The following is a 25798-nucleotide window of genomic DNA, read 5'->3' as shown; positions in this document are numbered from 1 at the left end:
TCGCATCGCAGTTGGAGCAGATGGGGTTGGAGGCACCGGGAACTATGGAATCATGTATCCATTCGAAATTTCATGCCTCTGGCTGCTTATCGGCGCACGTATTCATGTCCATGAGGCACTTCCAACGTGTTGATCCTTCAGCGACCACTCCATCGTCGCCATCCTCGCGAACCTCTACACGGTGACGGAAGACCACACCGCCACTTAATCGGTGGTTGATGAATGTGAGGTCACCGCCAACCATGCCTTGTTGGCCAATGCAATGCACGAGTTGGAGGAGATGTTAGCTGAGCTTGGCGACATTGATGAACACGATGACGACCCGATAGCGGTGATGCCGCATGGCACCCACGAAGTTCTTCTCAAGTTTTTTTATATCTTTTATTTTTTTCTCCTTTTCACTTTCCTATTTTTTCCCTTTTTCTTTTTTCCATTTTCTTTCTTTTAAACTTTTTCACATTTCAGATATGCTGCCATTTGTTTTTCTAATTTTTATAAAGTTCACCTTTTTTGTACATGTTCACAAAATTTGTATTAAAATGTTCACAAATCTCAAAGAATATTTATATTTCAAAAAAGTTCATAGAATGTTTTAGTAATGTTCATTTTTCACCAAAAGCTGTTATGAAATTTCAAACGATATTGGTTTTTTAACTAAATAAAAAAATTCTCAACACCAAATAAATACCACCTAATAAAGAGTAGAATAAAAGACCCACTAGAAAACCAGGAAGAAAATTGCTCGAGTAGAATGAATCACTACAACCTTGATGGCCAATTGGGTCGGCCCAGTCATGACTTCTATGAGATTGGCTGCCAATTTGAAACACTAAGCATCAAATAGGGGTTATTACAAAAGGCAACCCCTATTTGACGCCTTATGCTTCAAGTTGTCATGCTTTCACACACATGAAACCAAGCAGCCATTTAGCGGCAGCCAATGTACATAGTGTTTCAGTTTTTATTAGTTTATTTTGGTTTTTGTTTTTCATTTTTTTTCAAAAAATATCCTAATTTTTAGAAAAATAAAAATTCAAAATTTTTCAGAAGGTGCATAGAATAGGAAGGAACTTTCCCCGTCGTCCCTCTCCCCCAAGGCCCAGTTGCCTACTGCAAAGACGAAAGGGCCCATGACCTATCATCAATCTGTAAACAAACCACGCAACGACTATTTATCGCATTAAGCGATTAGTGCGGGATGTCTCGCTGAAGCGTTTTGAGTAATCGGGCTGGCCCATGATTCGCAAAGAAAAAGAACATTTAATGCGATCAGTGCTGGATGTCTCGCTGAAGCGTTTCGAGTAATCGGGCCGGCCCATGATTCGGAAAGAAAAAGAAAATTTAATGCTATCAATGTGGGATGTCTCGCTGAATAGCGAAGCGTTTCGAGTAATTGGGCAGACCCATAACTCGCGAAGAAAAAGATAACTAACATATGAGAGATGCGGGACCCTGCCCTCCTTGGCGGGAGCTAGCTCTGCTAGCCACTTCACCGAAGTCTGCCTCGTGATAAGAATGAGATGCTTTCTTAGTTGATGCGAGTGAAGCTGGTTTTCCATTTTGTTTTCATGATATTTTCCTCTGTTTCTTCGTTTTGTTTTTTCTTTGGTTTTTTCGTTTTCCTTTTTCTTCCCCACCTTTTGCTTTCTTTTGTTGTTTTTTCTTCTCCGGATTTTGTTTCTTTCGGTTTTCCCTTCAAATGCTTGTTCAACATTTTTTTCAAATACTTATCAACATCTTTTCAAATACTTGTTCAACATTTTTTCAAATAATTGATCGATATTTTTATATACGTGATCAACATTTTTTCAAATACTTGTACAAGATATTTTTTTCAAATACATGTTCGACATTTTTCAAATGCTTGTTTTTTAAATAATTATTCAACACTTTTTAAATACTTGTTCAAAATTTATATATACATGATAAACATTTTTTAAAATACTTGTCAACATTTTTTTAATACCTGTTAAACATTTCTAAATGCTTGTTCAACACTATTATATACATGACCAACACTTTTTTTAAATACTTATACATATTATTTTTTTCAAATACGTGTTCAACATTTTTCAAATATGTGTTCAACAATTTTTAAATACTCGTTCAACTTTTTCAAAATACTTGTTCAATATTTTTTTCAATACACGTTCAATGATTTCCAAATGTTGTTAGAAGAGTGTTTTTGTAATATATATATTTAGGATATTTTAAAGTATAAAAAAACTACAAAAGTAAAAACTTAAAACTTAATTTTTTTTGAGAATATGCCCTCCACCGAGCCTGGGCTGGCTCATGTTGCTGCCTCTCGACGCGAGCGCTCCCCCAGGACTCGCTCAATGCGAGGAATAGAACGCCCAACAAACTGCATGAACCACCCTAAAAAAAATGAAAAAACTGACGTCCATACGTGTAACATCTTGCACATCGCCCACACGCTTTCATCGTCATTCATTTTGTCACGTATGAATAGATGACATCCACAGGAATCTTTTTGGTTTTCGACTTAATAATATTCTATCTACTAATTAAAAATCGAATTGAAAATTTGTTTTCACCATTAAATCCGTTTCGACGAGATCTTCAAAACTAGACCCCATGTTGATATGTGTCGATGAAATTTTTTCTGCTCAAAAGTTGCCATGATGTTTACACTATAGTTGCCATAGTGCTTAAACTAAAGTTGCCATGTGTCAATTTTAGTCCTAGATCATTGCAGTTTTAGTTTTTAATGATGGCAAGTCCAGTACTTTGACCATGAAAAATATTTTTTGTATGAACCATGGCAATTTTAAGTGCATGTATCATGGCAATTTTAGTTTATGGTTCATGACAACTCTACTTTCCTAATTCCCCGTTTTATAATATGTCAAAATTACTTTTAAATGTAGAAAAAACGAGCTTAAACATATCATGGCAACTTTAGTGTAAATATCATGACAATTCTTTAACCAAAAAAATTTATCGAAATATATTGATATGGGATCAAGTTTCGAAGATCTTGTCACGAGGAATTTAATGATGAAAACGGATCCTCAATCAGATTTTTTATTTAAGAGATAAAACATTTTAAAAATTAAAAATTCAAAAAGAATCCCACATGCATGCATGCGATGACGTGGCGCAATCTGTGTGTTATAGGGCGTGTAGGCGGGTTTGACTCCCACCGCACGTGTGGGCGTTAGTGTTGTCCCAAAAAGATCACAAGAACCCCGCGTACAGTCCGGAAGCAACACACGCCACAATGTTTTAGCAGCCTCACACGGGTCGAAATAAAAGACTCGGTCGGGGGCCATTGCAAGAGGATCGGCGATGCGAACAAGAAGATGATGAGTGCGGGTGTGAAGAAGCCCAACAACAAAAGGGCCACGGCGGCCGATCCGACCAGCCGAGGCAATGCCGACGCGAAGAAGAGGAAGAGGGATCCGGAGAGCCACGGAGAAGAGAATCTGGTCGACCGTGCTTACACCCTGTCTTTGCCAAGATTGCACAAGACGAGATCGACAGAGAGTCAGGTCTGATCCCGTGGCCACTATCCAAATTTTCAATCGAATTCCTAATAATGATGGTACAAATTGTCTTCGTGTGCTCATCATCAGTGATCTGATCGACATATGTTGATGCGTGTAGCTCCCCGCCCTGTGCAAATTCCTACCATCGCTTACTTCAAACCTCCGACCTTGTTTCACTCTGATGAGCTCTTTTCTGTCCGTCGATCTGGAAAAAAGGCCGTCCTCTCGGCTGCCAAATTTCTGTTAGGGGTTTCATCCTCTCTTGGTACGTGCATATGTAGCCTTGTACCCTCTAATCCTCTGTATGATTCGGATTTTTTTATCCATCGCCGCACGCAACTTAACATATATATTAATTGTGTTTGAATCACAAAGATGGTGAACCGCTAAGACGGTGCTCTGGCCTCTGGGTTGATTGGGATGAGGAGAGCAAAACCGGCCTTGTTCTGACAACCGCGCGGCTGATTCGCACAAAGGATGCTCCTGTCAGCATCTGGTCAGGCGGTGAAGAGTATGCTACAAATGCTCATGTGAGTCAATGTGCTTCTTCTATTAATTTATATATATATCCTTTTTTTGCGGGGGAATTTTTATATATATACATGTACTATCTTTTCCAGCTGGTTCCATCTCAAATAAATAAATTATTCGCTGGTAAATCTAACTAGCTGGAATTCACATGCTTTCTTGTGCTATTGGCCTTTTCAAATAACAAAATGGAAACAACACATGTGTTTGCTTACTGTTCATCAAATATCTTATATAATCTGGCACGCAACTTTTTCTTAGGTCACTGTTCATTTGCTGAATGGCACAAGTGCAAAGGGCCAGCTGGTCTATCACCAGCCCCACTATGATCTCGCTTTGCTGAACGTTCAGGTGAATCAACCAATCAAGTTACCATCTTTTAATGAAAAAGATGTAGAATTTGCTCAGAAGGTTTTTCGGCTCGGAAGAGACAATTTCTTAAATCTAAGGATAACATATGCTAGAGCAGAATATGTGAATCCAACCATGTATGAGCGGCACCACAATGTGTATTTATGTTCTCCAGATGGCCATTGCAATGATAATGAGGTAATATATCATATTATGAGATAGTATTATATACATTTGTTACAATTTGAGTTTTGTTTGATGACATCTTTTTGTTCTATATTGCAATATACTGTTATAACATGTTTGTTGTTCTTGCAAACTCTCGTATGTTGCTAGTATGAATTGTTACAGTATGACAATGGGGGGCCGGTTATTGACTTTGGATGGAAAAGTTGTCGGAATGGTCAACGACCCTGAGAGATTTGAGTCTTTTATATCTTCTTTCATTTTGCTCAATTGTTTGGATTCATGGAGGAAATATCGGTACATTTTTCCTCTCAGTTCTGTCATGGTATCAATGAAAATGTATTCTCTCCTATTGTTTCTTTTTTTAGTTATTGTTAGGATTTGAACTATTTCTCGTAGTATCTATTTTATCATTTTTATGCAATTTAATGACCATAAAATTATGAAAGATTCTATAAAAAAGTGATCATTGTCGTATTTTATGTATATATATAGAGACATATGTTTGAATAAGTGGCTGTAATAAATAATTTAATAATAATAGTAATTTATAAGGAAATCATGAACTGGGTCTTTGATGGGGCCTAGACAAAAACAAACATGTAGAATCACACTGAGATGCTAGAGTACAAAATGGATTATGATGACAACTAGTTATAAGAAGGGTTCTGCTTTGCATGTGCTTGGCCAAGTTCTAGGGTAAAGTTTAATGAAAAACTATGTTTTAGGCTTTGCTCACATTTTTTATGGACAGTTTTCCTGAAGTCATCTTTTTTCATGGGGAGTTTCAAGTTAAACCTATGAGATATTTGTGAACAAATGTATTTTGTGATACTCAATTGTTCTCAGTCATAAGGAGATACTCAATTAATTCCCTCTACTATTTTGTGATACTCAAATACATTTGTCAACTACTATGAATGATTCATCCCCGTTGGGCCTTTCTAAACTCTATTTGAATCAAAATAATTGGTTATTGTTGTTTTTTCTTGACACATTAAGATAGAAGCTCGATTCCACCAAAGGTTGCTTATTTTGAAAATGTTACTTGCCCATGTATACCTTGCTTGAAATATACTAAATGATTATCTGATTTGATGTAGGCATTTTGCCCGGCCCCATCTTGGAATGGCGTTTAAGGCCATCGAACTTCTAGAACCTGCTCATATTGACATGTTGTGGCGTATGTATGACATTGATGACGGCCTTGGTGCTCAATTTCTCATGCATGTAGTGGTTAATTATTTGGCAATTGAACCCTAGGTGTCAAAGGGATCTAATGCTGAGACACTCGGAATCCAAAAAGGTGATGTTATTGAATCTATCAATGGAAAGCATGTTTTTACCACAATTGAGGTGGGTGTATTAATGAGCTGAAAATAAATTACATGCGTGATAGTTGGTGCCTTCATGGTCTTGACTGCAATGTTTTTTCTATGCAATTATTAGTTGGAAAATACACTGATGAGCACATGCAAGGGCCCTTCAGGTGCTGACGTTCATATTTCTGTAAGTATATCATAACGGCGGTTTGCTTGATCCCTGCCAACCATTTCTTTGTACCGATGTATTATTAACAAAATGCTAGCACTAAGAGATATGTTTCGCTAACTCCATAGGTTCAGGTGTTTCACACACTCAAAAAACAACGAAGCACCATAGAGTTCACTACAAATTTATCAGAACTTGGAGAAGTAATTACAAGCTAGGTACACATCTCCTCTTTTAACTAGCCCAATCTGCACATTATTATTTCAATTCTCTAGTATGTATATTCCATTTTATGTAGATATAATTATTATCCAGATATAGTGCTAGCACTAAGTATGTAAGTTTATGTGCATTGTGCGATATACTCTTATGTGACACCCATGTGATGTTTAAAATATCATACCACACACCATAAAGTATGCTAATATTTTGGAAGTTTATGGTTTTTGTAAATAGGTGGTGTGCAGCAAGTTGTGGAGAACAATGTTCAACCATGTTTTTTTTGCCAAGCATCCATCTTCCATATGTAGCCTTGGGAGTTTTAGGATTTTTTCAAACAAGAGATGCATGTCTGTGCTTGTACGTTTGTCGATTTGCGCTAACTTTGAGTTGTGTGACATTATGCAAAGAATGTGGAGTGAATATTGCTTGCACTTTCTTTCCGCAAAAAAATAATATTGCTTGCACTTTCACTCTCAGTTTTCTTTTTGGATAGGGATACAAAACTGTTCACACACGAACACGTCACCGTGTACCTTCAATGCCGACGGTGATGCAACGCAGCTTACGTCGAAGGAGACCCATCCGAAAGCGCGGTACGCAAGCAATCCGACAGGTGCTTTTCAGCACACCCGGGAGGGTCCCCGTCAGGGTGGGTGGCGGCTATGGGCTGCCCTAGGTCGGCCTGACCGCCCCTAGGGCCTCGAGATTCGCCGCCCTGCAAAAGAAGAACGAGGAAGAAGACGAACAAGGGAGAAGGATAAAAGATAAAAGATAAAAAGTGGTAGATGATTTGTTCGATTGTGTGTTGTTATGCAATCGGTCGTCACCTGTTACATATATATGAGTCGGCTGGACTTTCCGTACAAGAAAAGCACTCAAATCCCGTCCAAAATATCAAAAGATAACCTAACTCGGACTACGAGGGCCGGAACTTCCGGTCAGCCCGGAACTTCGCATATGGCTTCGGATCACGATGGTCCCAAAAGCAAAGTTGTAGATCTTGCAATGGAGAAAAATTCCTTAGTTGATCACTCTTTCATTTGAGGTCATCTTAATGTCGAAATCAGCCCCGCAAATTTGCAAATAATGTTGAAATTCCAGTTTTCGGGGTGCACCGCGTGCAAAGTTTCTGTTTAGCCTGGAACCTCCCCGGAAGTTTTGCCCGGAACTGTCGGGGCAGACTTATGCAGCACACTATTTTGGCTCTAAGTTTTGCATACGAACTCCGATTTAGACGTTTTTATATCAAAATCGACCGATTCGATGAGACGAAGACAATCCATGTAGAAACTTTTCCCATATGAGGCCATCTTGGGGGGCATAATCAGCCGAATAGTGTTCTGAATACAAAATCTCAGTACTTCAAACACAACTTCGGCCTTAGAGATGAGATCGGATGGCTACAACCCAAATATCATAGTTTCTCCTTTTGACGATACAGAACTTTCTCACTTTGAGCACTTTTCCATTTGAAGCCTTCTTAATTATGTTTTTGACCATGCCAAAATCTGGTGTGAACACATCACTAGTAGAAAACAGGGCTATTGTTCGCGCCCGGCCAGCCCATTAGTCCCGGTTCATCAAGAACCGGGACCCATGGGGGGTATTAGTCCCGGTTCATGAGCCCAGGGGGCCGGCCGGGGCCTCGTGGGCATTGGTCCCGGTTCGTCTGGACCCATTTGTCCCGGTTCTAGGCACGAACCGTGACCAATGGACCTTACTCCTGGCCCACATCCAATGGTACCGGTTCATGCCTTGAACCGGTATAGAAGGGGGGGCTTTAGTCCTGGTTCATGCCACGAACCGGGACAAATAATTTGCCTATATATACCCCTCGCCGCGGCAGAGCACTCCACAATGCTCTGTTTTTTCAATCCGGCAAGGAGAGGTCATTTGGGTGCTCTAGTTCACCTCCTATGCATATGAGGTGTTCGATGAAATGCCCAAGCCACACTAGTTAAGCTTTCTCCTGTCGAAGCTCGACCTCAGAGCTCCATTTTTTTCGAGATTTGTCTAGATTTAGCGGTCCGTCACGTATGCCCCGTCCCCGTTTTCACCGCCGTTGATCGCTCGCGCCGATCTCGTCACCGGCACCACCGTGGTGAGCCTCTTGTTCTTATCTTCTTTCTGATACTTGTCTGATTTTCTTACTTTAGATAGATATTTGTCTGATTTTCTTACTTTTGACACACATAATTATATATAATGCATGCAGATGAACCGGCAATGGATGTATGGTGACAGACACACCTCCGAGTACATTAAGGGCGTGCATAATTTTCTCGAAGTGGCTGAGGCAAACAAGCAGAATGGTTTTATGTGTTGTCCATGCACTAAATGTGGGAATACGAAGTCTTACTCTGACCGGAAAATCCTTCACACCCACCTACTTTACAAGGGTTTCATGCCACACTATAATATTTGGACGAGGCACGGAGAAATAGGGGTTATGATGGACGACGGCGAAGAAGAAGGGATGATGACAACTAGGTGCCCCCTGAATACGGTGATGCTGCAACGGGGGGAGCTGCTGAAGATCAAGAGGAACGAGATGACATGCCCGATGATGCTGCAACGGGGGAAGTTGCTGAAGATCAAGAGGAACCAGACGATGTGCCCGATGATGATCTCCGCCGGGTCATTGTCGATGCAAGGACGCAATGCGAAAGTCAAAAGGAGAAGCTGAAGTTCGATCGCATGTTAGAGGATCACAAAAAAGGTTGTACCCCAATTGCGAAGATGGCAACACAAAGCTGGGTACCGTACTGGAATTGCTGCAGTGGAAGGCGGAGAATGCTGTGCCTGACAAAGGATTTGAGAAGCTACTGAAAATATTGAAGAAGAAGCTTCCAAAGGATAATGAATTACCCGACAGTACGTACACAACAAAGAAGGTCGTATGCCCTCTAGGATTGGAGGTGTAGAAGATACATGCATGCCCTAATGACTGCATCCTCTACCGCAGTGCGTATGAGGATTTGAACGCATGCCCGGTATGCGGTGCATTGCGGTATAAGATCAGACGAGATGACCCTGGTGATGTTGACGGTGAGCCCCGCAGGAAGAGAGTTCCTGTGAAGGTGATGTGGTATGCTCCTATATTACCACGGTTGAAACGACTGTTCGGAAACAAAGAGCATGCCAAGTTGATGCGATGGCACAGTGAGGACGTAAGAAAGACGGGAAGTTGAGAGCACCCGCTGACGGGTCGCAGTGGAGAAAAATCGAGAGAGAGTACTGGGCTGAGTTTGCACGTGACCCAAGGAATGTATGGTTTGGTTTAAGCGCGGATGGAATTAATCCTTTCGGGGAGCAGAGCAGCAATCACAGCACCTGGCTCGTGACTCTATGTATGTATAACCTTCCTCCTTGGCTGTGCATGAAGCGGAAGTTCATTATGATGCCAGTTCTCATCCAAGGCCCTAAGCAACCCGACAACGACATTGATGTGTACCTAAGGCCATTAGTTGAAGAAATTTTACAGATGTGGAATGGAAACGGTGTACGTGCGTGGGATTAGCACAAACAGGAGGAATTTAACCTGCACGCGTTGCTGTTTGTAACCATCAACGATTGGCCCGCTCTCAGTAGCCTTTCAGGACAGACAAACAAGGGATACCACGCATGCACACACTGTTTAGCTGACACCGAAAGTATATATCTGGGAAGCTGCAGGAAGAATGTGTACTTGGGCCATCATCGATCTCTTCCGACCAACCATCATTGTCGAAAGAAAGGCAAGCATTTCAAAGGCGAGGCAGATCACCGGAAGAAGCCCACCATGCGTACTGGTGATCACGTACTTGCTATGGTCAATGATTTACACATAATCTTTGGAAAGGGTCCCGGCGGACTAGCTGTTCCGAGTGACACTGAGGGACACACACCCATGTGGAAGAAGAAATCTATATTTTGGGACCTACCCTACTGGAAAGACCTAGAGGTCCGCTCTTCGATCGACGTGATGCACGTGACGAAGAACCTTTGCGCGAACCTGCTAGGCATCCTGGGCGTGTATGGGAAGAAAAAAGATACAACTGAGGCACGGGAGGACCTGCAACATTTGCACGAAAAAGACGGCATGCCTCTAAAGCAGTATGAAGGTCCTGCCAGCTACACTCTTACCAAAGAAGAGAAGGAAATCTTCTTTGAATGCCTGCTTAGTATGAAGGTCCTGACTGTCTTCTCGTCAAATATAAAGGGAATAATAAATATGGCAGAGAAAAAGTTTTAGAACCTAAAGTCTCATGACTGCCACATGATTATGACGCAACTGCTCCCGGTTGCATTGAGGGGGCTTCTACCAGAAGACGTCCGATTAGCCATTGTGAAGCTATGTGCATTCCTCAATGCAATCTCTCAGAAGGTGATCGATCCAGAAATCATACCAAGGCTAAGGAGTGATGTGGTGCAATGTCTTGTCAGTTTCGAGCTGGTGTTCCCACCATCCTTCTTCAATATCATGACGCACGTCCTAGTTCATCTAGTTGACGAGATTGTCATTCTGGGGCCCGTATTTCTACACAATATGTACCCCTTTGAGAGGTTCATGAGAGTCCTAAAGAAATATGTCCGTAACCGCACTAGGCCAGAAGGAAGCATCTCCATGGGCCATCAAACCACTACACAATATGTACCCCTTTGAGAGGTTTTGTGTTGACTTCATTCCTGGCCTTAAGAAGATAGATCTCCCTAAATCGCGGTATGAGGGGAGACTGACTGGAAAAGGCACGTTTGGAGGGGAGACAATAATATGCAGGGACAGATATTCTTGGTCTCAAGCACACTCCACAGTTCTACAGAGCTCTACCTTGGTGACCCCTTATGTCGATGAACACCAGAACAGTCTGCGCTCCAAACAACCGGAGCAGTGCGACGACTGGATTACATGTGAACACATCAAGACTTTCAGCAATTGGTTGGAAACATGTCTCAGAGGTGAAAACACTGTTTGTGAGGAGCTATACTCGTTGTCCAGGAGACCATCTTCGACTGTAATGATTTGGAAAGGATACGAGATAAATGGGAATACATTTTACATGATCGCCCAAGATCAAAAGAGCACCAACCAAAAGAATGGTGTCCGCTTTGATGCAGCCACCGACAGGGGAAAGGACACATATTATGGTCACATAGTGGACATATGGGAACTTGACTACGGAGTAGATTTTAAGGTCCCTTTGTTTAAATGCAAATGGGTCAATCTGTCAGGAGCCGGGGTACAGGTAGACCCACAGTACGGAATGACAACAGTGAATCTGAACAATCTTGGGTACACTGACGAACCGTTCGTCCTAGCCAATGATGTGGCACAAGTTATCTATATGAATGACATGTCTACCAAACCGAGAAAAAGAAAAAAATAAGGAAGCGAATACATCATACGATGAGCCAAAGCGCCACATAGTTCTTTGAGGAAAAAGGGACATCGTGGGAGTGGAGGGCAAGACAGACATGTCCGAAGATTATGAAAGTTTCATGATATTCCTCCCTTCAAAGTCAAGGCTGACCCAAGCATCCTGATAAATGATGAAGATTATCCTTGGTTATGGCGCAATAAGGAAAGGAGACAAGCGAAGAAAAAGTGAAGACTTAGTCCACAACTATTATGATGATACCATGCCAACTTTCAACCTTTTCGTAGTTCATTTGAAATGTCTATTGTAACACACAAGTTTCCGTATGAAATCCTAATACTTCGAAAAAGATTGTCCATTTTGTACATGAAGTGCATCCAGTTTTTGCCGTAACCCACTCAACTTTCTTGCACATGCTATGTGGATGAAATGATGATACCATGCCAACTTCCAACCTTTTTAGAGTTCATTTGAAATGCTTTTCAATTTCTGGGTCTTATAGCTCAAAATAATCAGTAAATGCATGAAAAATAACCCTCTCAACTTTTTAGCACATGCTATGTGGGTGAAAGGGTTGAAAATTGATGATGTAAGTAGAAACCAAATAAAATAAAATAAACTCTAATAAAATATATAAGTAGAAACATAATAAACTTTTATAAATAAGTAGAAAGAATTATCAAAGTATTTTCTATGAAAAACATAAAAGCAAAAAGAATTTTCATAAAATAAATACAAATACAAAAAAATAAAATAAAATAAATAAGTATAAACAAAATAAACTTTTATAAATAAGTAGAAACAAAACAAAATAAAATAAAATAAATAAGTACTAACAAAATAAAGTAAAATAAAATAAACTTTTATAAAATAAATATGTAGAAACAAAATAAAACAAAATAAAATAAACTATAACAAAATAATAAAATAAAGCAACAAAGAAAACAAAAAAACTGAATTTTTTTTTAAAAAAATGCCACCTACTAGGCCACCACGGCCTGAATACGACTAGAAACCCAGCTAGTTGGGCCAGGATTTAGGCCCGCAGAAGGCCCAGCAGGCCCGCAGGCAGATACAATGTGTTTAGACCCGAAAGCCTGCATTTGAGAGGAGCTCGAGAGGGCAGCGGGAGTGGGGCTGATAAACCACTCTCGAGCTCCCTCAACTAGTGAGGTGGGACTAAACTTTCGTGCCGCGACGCGGGCAGCACAAGGCCTTTGGTCCTGGTTGGTGCCACCAACCAGGACTAAAGGTGTGCATTGGTACCGGTTCGTGGCACCAACCGGTACCAATGCCCACCCTTTAGTCCTGGTTGGTGCCACTAACCGGGACCAAAGACCTCTGCTTCCCGCCCTTTGGGCTGCTGAAAAGAGGCCTTTGGTCCCGGTTGGTGCCACCAATCGGGACTATCGTCCCGGTTTGTCTCACGAACCAGAACCAATAGCTTGTCTATATAATTGGCACTCGTCAAAATTTCATTCAGTTCTTCCCTGCTCCGATGCCACCACGCTGCCCTCTCCGCCTCACCCTCGCCGTCGTCGCCCCGCGCTGTCCTGCGCCGCCCCGACGCCGTCCCGCGCCGCCCCAACGCCGATGCCTCCCCGCGCCCCGTGCCCCCCGACGCCACCGGCCCCTGCCTCGCTCGTCGCCCGTCGCGCCGCCCCTCACCGTCGCCCGTCGCCGCGCCGCCCCTCATGCACCGTCGCCGTCGCCGTCCCCTTCCCGTCGCCCTCGCCGCGCCCCTCACGCCGTCGCCATCCGGTGAGCTAGATTTTGTTCATAGATTTTAATTTGTTCATAGATTTTTTTTCATAGGTTTAATTAGATGTGTAGTTAATTTAGATGTGTAGTAATTTAGATGTGTAGTTAATTGAGTTAGATTTTGTTCATAGATTTTTTCGTTATATTTTTTTCATATTGTGTAATTTGTTCATATTGTGGTGAGATTTTTTTTCTGTTAATAGATTTTTTGGTGATATTATTGTTGAAAATGCATGTTTGCATGTTCATATAGATGCAAAGATTGAATATGTCAAATTTTTATGATTTTTTTCTGTTCATAGAATTTTTATGATTTTTTTCTGTTGTAATTTTGTTCATAGAATTTTAATGATTTTTTTGTTCATAGAATTTTCTTTGTCAATTTATGTATATGTTCATATTGTGTATGTATAGAAAAATTGTGTATGATCAAATTCATTTATGTATATGTTCATATTTAGAGGAAAAAGTAGGAGAGGAAAAAGGAAAATAAAAAGAGAAAGTGTTTAATATAATTAGTTAGAAAAATAATAGACCTTATTTATAGTAAGTGCTTAATATATAGTTGAACTAGTTGATTTAATAAACTACTTTACTTTACTATAGAAGTAGTTTATTTTTAGTAAATACCACTTTATTTATTTATAGTAAGTGCTTAGTTGTTGATTTAATAAAACTACTTTATTTTATTATATATAGAAGTAGTTCCCGCATCGACGTCGACGATGCCTATCCCGCATCCTCGTCATCGACTCGGCGGTGGAGGCCTGCTTAATCAGGGCCATGTTCGGGACTAGGCTCCGCCGGGCTGGTATTGGGAGGTGCTACCTTCCGGGGGGCATAGGTTGGTGAGGAGCCAGCCCGTTGTTGACCCGATTCTTGTTTGGTGGCGGTCGCGTGGGCCAGTGACGGTGCCGAGGCTTCCGGACACCGCGGAGGTGGTATGTCACCGTGTCAGCAAGGAGGACGAGCACGTCAGTCGCTACATGGTTGCGTTGGAAGGCAGGTTTGACAATAGTTGGCAGGTTTATCAGGGATCTCACTGGAGCTATGATCCTGTGATGGTTCCTTATCTTTGGGTGTCCACCGCCTGCGACGATACCCGTCGGGCGCTACGGTTCTAGCTGTATTAGCGATGCTATATGTATGATAGTATTCGAGGAGTATTAGTGATAATATTTGACACAAGAGATGATGTACTTTTGCTTATAATTGAATGCATGCTAATTTGAATACTACTTTATTTTATGATTTGGTTTTGCTTATTGAATGCTTATATTGGAAAAGTACTCCTATTTTGAATGCTAAAACTCGAGAGCACTATGCAGAAATCTAGGAGCCTCCTCCATCATCCACGCCGTCGTGGGGGTAGCTTCTCCTTCATTCCCGTGTAATAATGCACTCGGGAATGAAAGGAGGAGCTACCACATCACCGATAGTCAACTCGTGATTAATATTAATGATCTAATTTAGGTTTTTTAGTACATATATTTAATTGTACAAGTTTAATATTTGAATTATGAACATAGGCCGGAAATGTCGTACTTGGACGACAAAAACCGCCCGGGGGAGTGCGACTGGTGCCATGACGACCGAGGTATGTGCGACAGGTTCCTTGAGCTGGACGAAGATCGGTGCTTCAGCATTAAGCTCGAGGAGACCTTCGATGTTGAAACAGTACGCAACGGCGACAATAGTTTTTTTCGTAATTAAGCACGACTTCAACTATTTTAACGTGTATTTTTCATCTTTTCCAATTTGACTAGCTTATCTCATGCTATGCAAGACGCTATGTCTGTGAGAGGATGGGTTTTGAAGACCATGAAAGTATGAAAACCAAAAAAAATCACCTAAGGACCCATCATGGTGTGGATTTTGAAGTAAAGTTGTACAATTCTGTGAGTGTAACCCATTTTGGTTGCAAAAATTGGGAAGCACTTTGCAAGATGTATGGTTTTGATGAGGGTATGCTTATCACCATGGATCTCAGTGATCCTATAATCGAGCAAGACAATATGGACATTTGGGTCCGTGTTGATACACTTCCAATTCTTCCCCCATGTGAGCTTCTTAAACATAGTTATTAAGTAATTTATATTGTTTATTTCAAAATAGTTGACAGCTTATTTCCATTGACGGCTTATTCTCATTCTTCAAAGAATGTGCGGAAGATGGTAGACAAAACCCACTACACCGATGGCTCCGAATTAACTTATAAGGAGAAAAATCATTTGATCGCATTTTGTACTGATCTTGAGAATTACAATATCTACAATCGAACTCCTCAACATTATGGTCAATACGTGCCACTAGTGCACATGTTGAACTATGGTAATTACCATGGAGATACCCTGGTAAGATTTTTTACTATTACGACATCTGTGCATCTTTTTGCATACTTCTAAAACTAGTACATCATTGCTAACTACGAAGTTATTAATATGTTTTTCAATAGATAATCCTGAAATGATTGTGTGCCTCATCTAATGTATACGCACGGTCGCCTTGATGTTTTGAACATACAACCAGGTTGTCCTATGAATCTCAACTGTCCATACCAGATTTTTAAAAGAAGTGGAGACATGACAATCAAAGAATGACAAAAAATGTATGGACAGTCGTAAGGAGCTTCTTGGAAGCAAAAGGAAGCGAAGCGCAAGAATTGGAGACAGGATGATCTCCATTCTTCATAATAGAGAGTTAGGGTTTATATTGTTTTATGCTATTTTATCTTAAGTGTGTTTAGGTCCTACCTGATACTGATGATCATGTGCTAAGAACAATTATGTAGGGTTGGGTTCGATGACTATGAGTATGATGATCGTATGACTTGTTATTAATAACTAGTAGAAGTTGTATGATGATGCATGATTAGTAGGACTTTGTTATTATATATGATGATGTATGATGCGAGCATGAAGAGTTATTATATATCAGCGGGTGAAATGAACATAGCAGTAGCGTTGGTAAACCAAGCACGAAGATATAAGACATGACACTTCTCTCTATTAGCTAGCTAATAAAAACCTAAATTAACCCCCAAAACCCCTAAACCAGCCACTTTCAAAAACAAAACCTCAGCTGCAGCTAGCTTATGACGCGTGGATGCCTTTTGGTCCCGGTTTATGTCACCAACCGGGACCAAAGGCCCCCCTGCTTGGGCTGCCCGCAACGGCCACATGGAGGCCCATCTGTCCCGGTTCGTGTAAGAACTGGGACTAAAGGGGCGAGGCATTAGTAACGACCTATTAGTCCCGGTTCAAGAACCGGGACTAGAGGCCCTTACGAACCGGGACAAATGCCCTGTTTTCTACTAGTGCATGCCCTCCTGTTTTTCGGCAAAGCTTGTGTGCCGAAAAATAACTTCCGCATAGCTTGTTCTAAAGACAATGTCAACACTCCATTGGCCATTTTGCATGTTCTTAGGACGATAAGTATATATCGGCCATTGCTTGTTTGAACCTATTGATGCAAACTTGGGTGAAAACTTCTCAGCTTCTATAACAATCCGGTGATAAGATTCCATAGATCAAAACCATCCTCCGAACCATATTATTGTTCACCCTTTCGCTAGGATTTTGCAGATAATCAAGAATGAACTTCCTCCAATCCTTACTTCGCCTGCATAAAAGTTTCATTAGTGGCCCAAGCGGTGGGCTTCGATTCGGCCTTACCTATGTTGACAAGACCTAGCATCGGCTATTGATAGAAATGCAATACACCATGGTTAACATAGTAGCCGGATGCTTGCTGTGCCAACTCTTTTGAATTGTCATGTCTAGATATATGAACAATTTTAAAGCAACCCAAGGTAAATCTTGCATCTAGACATACCAAATGATAAACTATAAGTGATTCGTCAAAACATTGATAACCCTTGGATATTTGTTGCACTACTAATAACGAATCACCGGAAGCCTCAATATGTATAGCACCTATAGCAAGGCAAAGCTCCAATCCAAATGACAATGCATATTCGGCTTTGATCATTGTGCAAAAATATTTTAAGCGGCATGAGGCTTCACAAAATAGCTCCATATGGAGATAAATAAACAACACCAACACCTTGGCCATTGCCACAAATTTAACCGTCGAGAATAATATCCATAGTACTAGAAAGACAAGGGTAATATCAATGAACATGTACCTTGTTTTGGCCTCTAATTGAACTAAGGACGATGTTAGGATACTACATCAGCCATTCTTTGACATATTCTTAGGGCGATAGATAAATATCGGCCATTAACATAAGGTCCATGTAGAATTCATTCACCAAATCATGTATAGCCGAAATAAACAAATGAAATAGCAATCAAATATTTCGGGCCTTTGGATTAGCAAGAAAAAATGTAGCTAATAAAATGTATAGAGATTTGGTAATACCCTCTCATGATGCAAAAAATTATGTCGCTTCCATGGATCAAAATAAATCCAGGGAGGGTAATTGATCATACCTGATGATGAATTCCATGGAAAAGGCATTAATGGTATGGTTGAAGAATATGGATGATTTGCTAACCGAAGATTTTGATGTTGTTGCCCACCTTCGGCTTAATTGTTTGTTGCTTTCATTCTTTTCCTTCTTCACTTTTATTGTACTTGTTGCCATAGAAACATGCACATCACTTTTGTTTTGATTGATCTTCTTGAGAACCCATGCCATGTTCTTCTTTCTCAGCTCTTATGCACTAAGATTTTGTAATTCCTTCTTTTGCTAATATGATAAGCCGAGTGGGCATCTTGGCTGTGATTCTGTTTTAACCAATGGCAATTATTTTTTGGCCCTGTGCACTCTCAACTTCTTTTCTTCGGATTTGGCACTTTGACTCTCAACAATTGATAGCTTCATTTCATTACCTTTAGCCAACATCAACATTTTATCTGGCTCTTTTTCATTTGAGATCAATTGTGAAGTAGCACTCTTACGACCATCTCTTTTAACACGGTACACTTGTTTGACCACCTCTTTCTTCTTCTTTGAGCTCCGGACCGATTTCTTATGATTGAAACAGTCTTTAACATATGATTGTTCAAATGTTGATCTTCTCGGAGATGCATAATATTGGTGAGAAGGTCTAAAATAAGATGGAGAGTGTGCCCTTGTATCATACATGTCCCATGATGGATATGGATCTACATGAGCATAGGGATGCATCCACGACATTGGCACTGGAGGCCCAAAATAAGGATATGAATATGTTGCATTAAGATGTTCACTTTGATAATACCGATCCTCATATTTGCGCCTTGGGGGTGATCTTGGTTTCTTTGCATGATTTGGCCGATAAGAATTCTTCTCTTCACTCTTCTTTTGATATTTATCCAATAGTTTAGCGAATGTGATTTTTGATCTCTTACACTTGCGCTTATTTTGGCCTTTGTTTTCCTTTGGTTTGCTTTCATCGATCACTGGATTTGCTTGCTGCCCCCCAGTCCTTGGCATCTCCATTATAGCTTCGATGGAATTCTCACCCTCAAGATTATGTTCATTATGCTCTTCAACAACTTCTTTACTTGAAATCTTGATCCCATCACCTGCAGTTTTTACCTCCTCTTTAAATGGATCGGCTTGAAGTAGCCGATGCAAAAACTTTTTGCCATCGGGACCAATCGGAATAGACTGGTTATCTCTTGGTGCTTCAACAAACTTCAATCGTCCTTTTTCAATGGCTGATTTAAGTATTTTAATAAACATGTTGCAATCCTCAAAATTATGCTTGGACGAATCATGCAACTTACAATACATTCATCCTTGAACTGATGGCTTGACATGGTGATCAAGAATTCTAATATAATTATTTCTCAACAACAAATCAAAGATTTGATCACACATGTTTGAGTTGAAGGTATACCTTTTATCTTTTAGCCGGTCTTGATGTGAGAACGGCTTTGGAGTTAAGCAAACGAATGGTTCAAATTTGGAATATCCCCATTCGGCTATGAATTGTGTTTTGCACCCTATCTCCGATGTATTGGATTAAGATATTATATCAGCATCGGATTTCTCAAAAGAATTTGACCTTGGCTTTAAATTTCTGAAACAAAAATAGTTAGAATACACATGTCCCAATTGAGACCAAATGCAAGCCAAGTATGAAACAAGCAAAGCTATCCAATTAGATATGAAATTTTGATAAAGCAATGGGGAAAACTTTGGCTGCAATAATAGGTCACTATCGGTCTTTATAAATGGCACAATAGGTTAACCGATATGCTCTATAATAGTTTTATTGCTAACAAGTAAATTTCCCTTCTTCATTGGTCTTTCAAAATTATTTATAAGATCTTTTATAATAGATGTATCAACAATAAAGTTCCGACCAAATCTGAAAATAGGTAAATCACTTGCTAGACATACCTCTTTGAATATGTTGGGAGAGCATGACAATGGTGTAATTTGAATGATACTTTGTTCCGCTTTAAGTTGGCTCCCCAACGCCTTGGCATCCTCTTTTTCTTCAATAGATTCGGCAGATATAATATTTGATTCGGCTTTTTTAATAACCGAAACCTGAATCAATAATTTTATCTTTTCAAATTTCCAAGGCCTTTCGCTCTTGTCTAATTTTAGCCCACATCTCAGCTTGGCGAGATTTAAACTTTTTCATCTCAATTTCAATCCACTCCTCATGAGATTGTCCCCCAATACTTTGAGACTCTTCCGGCAATGAGGTGTCGAAACTTTGCAATTTTTTAGGGGGTACACTGGATGGTACAACACTGGGAGAATGCATCATTTGCCCAACTCTAGCTTTTATAGCAGCAAAATCATGAGGCTTCCCGCCTTCTATTAGTTCCTGTCGAATGGAGTTGCACAAATCCCAAGAAAATGTAAGCTTGTTCTCAATTACCCAGTCTGGATATGGTTGCCCCCCCCGATGCTTTTAGACTCTTTCGGCAATGAGATGTTGCCGAAATTTCGTAATTGTGTAGGGGGAACATGATATGCCACGGTAGTAGGTGAAGGCATTTGTGCTCCTGTAGAAGTTTCACTTATTCAGCCATGACCATTAAGGTGTGGAGCCGAATTATGGACATCAACAGTTGCGTATGGTGCCAAAAAACTAGTAGGATGAGGTGTAGCATACGATGTTTGAAGGTAATTGGCTGAATAACTAGTAGTAGCATGGCCAATTCCCGTATCCACCGACATGTTTGGATTAACATGTTGCAAATTAGTTGCCGATGGATAAAAGGATGAAACACTATGTTGCACACCATTCAAAGTTCCTACATGGGGTGTTTCAACTTGATTAAACGAACTCATCATGTTGTTCATAGGCATATAGATTTGTGGGGTTGCCGATGCATGAGAGTTGCAATACATATGTTGCATGTTGCTAAAATTATATAAAGTTGAAGCATGAAGATTATTCTGAATCGGCTGTTGCACATAATTAGATGCATGATTGATAGAACTAGGGCTAGCCAATACATTATGTTCATCTAGACGATCTAGCAACAACATATGCATTATTTGCATCTACGTAGGTGAATCGGATATTCATATTACCTTTGTAGATCGCAAACCCTAGATGACGATCTCTTCGTAGCAAGAACAGGCCGGAGACTGTTCAAAGCTTCATCCCCAGCGGAGTCGCCAAAAAGTGTGTTCGCACGCGAACATGTCACCGTGTACCTCCAACGCCGAGGATGATGCACCGCAGCTCACGTCAAAGGAGACCCACCCGGAAGCACGGTACGCAAGCAATCCGGCGGGTGCTTTTCGGGACCCGAAACCCCACGCGCCCGGGAGGGTCCCCGTCAAGGTGCATGGCGGCTATGGGTTGCCCTAGGTCGGCCTGACCGCCCCTAGGGCCTCGAGATTCGCCTCCCTGCAAAAGAAAAATGAACGAAGAACGATGAAGAAGAAGAATAAGGGAGAAGGAGAAAATATAAAAGATAAAAAGTGGTAGATGATTTGTTCGATTGTGTGTTGTTATTCAATCGGCCGTCACCTCTTACATATATATGAGGCGGCTGGACTTTCCGTACAAGAAAATGACTCAAATCCCGTCCAAAACATCAAAAGATAACCTAACTCGGACTACGAGGGCCGGAACTTCTGGTCAGCCCGGAACTTCCGGGCTAAAATTACATCAAGTTTCCCTCTTGCACAGCTCCTGCAGGTCGCATATGGCTTCGGATCGCGATGGTCCCAAAAGCAAAGTCGTAGGTCTTGCAATAAAGAAAAATTCCTTAGTTGATCACTTTTTCATCTGAGGTCATCTTAATGTCGAAATCGGCCCTGCAAATCTGCAAATAATGTTGAAATTCCATTTTTCGGGGCGCGCCGCGTGCAAAGTTTCTGTTTAGCCCGGAACCTCCCCGAAAGTTTTGCGCGGAACTTCCGGGGCAGACTTATGTAGCACACCGTTTTGGCTCTAACTTTTGCATACGAACTCCGATTTAGACGTTTTCTATATCAAAATCGATTGATTCGACGGGACGGAGACAATCCGTGTATTAACTTTTCCCATGTGAGGCCATCTTGGGGGCATAACCAGACGAATAGTGTTCTGAATACAAAATCTCAGTACTTCAAACACAACTTCGGCCTTAGAGATGAGATCGGATGGCTACAGCCCAAATATCAAAGTTTCTCCTTTTGACGATACGGAACGTTCTCACTTTGAGCTCTTTTCCATTTGAAGCCTTCTTAATTATGTTTTTGAGCATGCCAAAATCTGATGTCGACAAAAACATTCGCGTTGAGAGAGGTGGTTTGCATGCAAAAGAATGATTGGTTATTTGACACTAATGTTGTGTTATAATTTATTACAGGTCCTACAGACTCTTGAACTGGCTGCCAGATCGAGGACAGATGTTTCTATAGTGTGGCATACTGTGATGGATACTTACCCGTGACCATATGTAGTATTCTAGATTTATTAGAAATAAAACCTTTATCTGTAATTTAGTGCCTTGGTTCTCCAAAGTAGAAGCTCCTTGTGAGATTTTCTGTACACCATATTGAAACCCCTATTAGGCCTTGTATAATGGGAGGTGTTTAGAGAGATGCTTAGAAAAATAAACCGGGTTTTTCTAAAGCATCAGTGCCTATTTCTACTGGAGAGACGCCTAGTTAAGCGTCTATCCTGTACAAATAAGCACCGGTGCTTAAGAAAAGCCTGGTTTATTTCTCTAAGCACCTCCTCTAAGCACCTCCCATTGTACAAGGCCTTAGTGCCCGAGGAAGCGTTGTTTGTTACCTTATCCATTTGGTGGTCAACAAGGACAAGTTCATATGAGTAAGCACGAGGAGGAGCAAGTATCTTGGCTCATGAACTTTCTAAAAAAACACTAGTACTAATTCTTAATTGTCTTGCTGGTTTGTGGTAATTCTTTCCCATAGTGATCTGACTATAAACACATGTAAACACATGTATATTTTTTCAGTTACAAGTAGATGAAATTTCCAAGTTCCAAGTGTAAGCTGGCATACATACGAGCTTGTCCACTATTAAACCACTACCGGAATCGCACCCTATGCCGACGGCCAGGGCCGTCGGCATATCCCTGACTAGCCGTCGGGACAGGCCTATGCCGACGGCCCCCGTCGGCATAGGGCCGTCGGCAACATATCTGTCGGCGTAGCTAGGATGACCGTCGGCATAGAAAGGCCGTCGGCATAGACCCTATCCCGACGGTGGCCGTACATCTATGCCGACGGCCCTGGCCGTCGGCAACGCCATCGCCTAACGGCGGCTGCCGTCAACTGCTGACCAACGGCGACTCGCCACGTGGCACCTCTATGCCGACGGCCTGCCCGTCGGCATAGTACTAAACTATGCCGACGGCCAGGCCGTCGGCATAGAGGTGCCACGTGGCGAGTCGCCGTCGCTCCTGGGGCTTGCCTATGCCGACGGCTAGGCCGTCGGCTTAGTTTAGAACTATGCCGACGGCTAGGCCGTCGGCATAGACGTGCCACGTGTCGGCAACTGGGCACTCCTGGGGCAAAACTAAGCCGACGGCCAGGCCGTCGGCATAGACGGCCACGTGTGAGCCATTGGGAGCTCACGCCAGGCCTATGCCGACGGCTAGGCCGTCGGCATAGTTTCTGTCCAGTTTTTTTTTCTTTTTTCTGTTTCTTTTCAGCTCAATTCATTTGAATATACACAGCATATATAAGAAGCAGCATATATAAGAAGCAACATCACGTAACAGTAAGGAGCAGCATCACACATCATAAGAAACATCGCAAAGCATAAACATATAAGTATCATCACCACCAAGCATATAAGAATCTCACAAACAACAATAAGATAAGAAACATCACAAGCATATAAGTATCACAACATCGAGAACCGCCACAATGTGACCCAAAGGCTTAAGCGCCAGGACGTCGAGCACCGCGGAGGTCGTCACTGCCAAGAGCGCCGAAGCCCAGGTCGTCAGTGCTTCCGCCAACGCTACCGCCAAGACCGCCTCCACCTCCGCCTCCGCCTCCGTGGATCGGAGTGGTCGGGCTCCGTGTCTCCGGAGTGCTGCGAAGACCACCGCCAACGGAAGATCCACCTGTTCCCTGGATGTTGAAAAGACATATTAATGGGATATATGACTATGTTGAAAGGCATGACATGCTTTGGGTGAATAGATTGGGGATGAACTAACCGGCGAGGGGCCAGCGTTCTGTGCCACAAACTCCTCAAAGGTCAGCAGCACTAGTTGTGCTGGAGGGCATTGTGCTGGCTGCAACTGAGGATACCTGTCGGCCGCCATTTCCTGAAAAGCCTGCTCCAGCTGGCGATCCCTCTGCACTTGGTGTTCATGAAGCCTCTGATGCCACGCCATGGTCTCCTGGCGTGTGTACTCCAGGTAGGCCTACGGTATGACATGATGGAACTCATAAAACTACTAGATGCGGAAAATAAAGTGAGCAATGAAGATAAGAGGGAAAATACTTACAGATTGTTGCTCCTGAAAGAGGGACTGTGAACTGGACACTGGCTGGCTCGTGCGCTGGCTCAGGCTCGGGTCGATCCGATGGAGCTGTGTGTAGGAGATAGTCGGAGTGACCATAGCACCGAGAACCGCCTCCCGACCGTGCTCCTTGGGCCCCATGCTCACCACCGCCCTGTCGTCCAGATCCGCCGCAATGGGGTCATGTGTGTCAGGATGTAACTTCAGATACGCTGCGGAGTAGGCCTCCTTCCTCCACGCGGTCTTCTTGCCGTAGTACTTGGGCTCGCCAGGCTTGGGGTCCTTCCGCGTATGGGCGATCTCCCACGCCTGCATGTGTGAGAGCGGCCGCTTCAGTTTCTCCTCCTGCACCACCAAACAGATGTTAGTCATACATAAGAAAGTGATGGTAAATAGAAGAAGAAGAATGTTTAATGGGGTTAGTCATACATTAACTGCCTTGTGGAGATAGTGGTTTCAGTTTCCCTGAGCATGTACTCCCTCCTTCCCTCGATTAGCCTTATTTTTGATTCTCATAGCCGCCCAGGCTCCAGCCTCATCACACCAAAGATCCACCAATGCTGCCCAGGACTCGTCTTTTCCATAACACCAATTTGGACACACCTACATAATAAAAGCATAATGGCATGTCAACATGAAACGGTAAATGTACCACATGGTAATGAAAGCATAATGAAAGAATAATATATGAAAGCATAATGAAAAATCTTTTATACTTACCGCCAAGTACTCGGGCCTCTCCAAGGTAATGCCCATCCTCCGCGCTTCTTCCTTGGTCATATTCACACCAAGAACGTCGTGGTAGTATGTCAAGATGGCCACATAGCGCACCTTGTACTGCATCTGGCGGGCCTTCTTCTTGCATTGGCGCAGCACGATCTAGTCCGCTCTAGCCCTGTGCTCCGGAAGAACTCGATAGAATTTCTACAATCATGCATGAAACAAGAATGGAAGAAGCCATGAGCTAAATCATTCATGAAACTAGAATGGACTTGTGCTTCTAAAGAGAACTCACCCAGAAAGTAGTGATCACGGCCTTGGCATGGGTCTCATGGTCCGCGTGGAGGGCCGCTTCCCGGTGGTCCCAGCTCGTGGCCAAAACCCGACGGTCCGGCTGCCTGACTGGATCCGGACAGTACAACCCCGACCAGTATAACTTCAGCAAGATGGTGATGAGGCCGTTGGGAATACGGACCCCTTTAGAATATATCCAGTTGCTGCAAAATAATGAACTATTAGCATGTGACAAGCAAAATAAATAACAACCGGAATATGCATGTGACAAGCAAAATAATGAACCACTTACTCTTTTCCCGTGGGCTCAATGAGCCACTTCTGCTCCTCAGTAGCAGGAACCTGCTTTGGTAGCTTTGCGTTGCCACGCAGCCATCCCTTGTTGTCAACCCCCTTCCCGTCACCACCATCATCCCCGCCACCACCCCCCTCCTCGCCTGCCTCCCCCTCCCC

General features: G+C 42.2%; 1 pseudogene; it reads left to right on the top strand.

Moving 5' to 3' along the window:
- The first annotated feature begins 3329 nt into the window (after positions 1-3329).
- Positions 3330-22276, top strand: LOC119308973 (annotated as a pseudogene).
- The last annotated feature ends 3522 nt before the right edge of the window (positions 22277-25798 follow it).

Source organism: Triticum dicoccoides, chromosome 5B, assembly GCF_002162155.2.
Source record: "Triticum dicoccoides isolate Atlit2015 ecotype Zavitan chromosome 5B, WEW_v2.0, whole genome shotgun sequence".
Classification (NCBI taxonomy): Eukaryota; Viridiplantae; Streptophyta; class Magnoliopsida; order Poales; family Poaceae; genus Triticum; species Triticum dicoccoides.
Note: the sequence above shows the minus strand (reverse complement) of the source record. Positions and strands in the feature narration are given on the sequence as shown.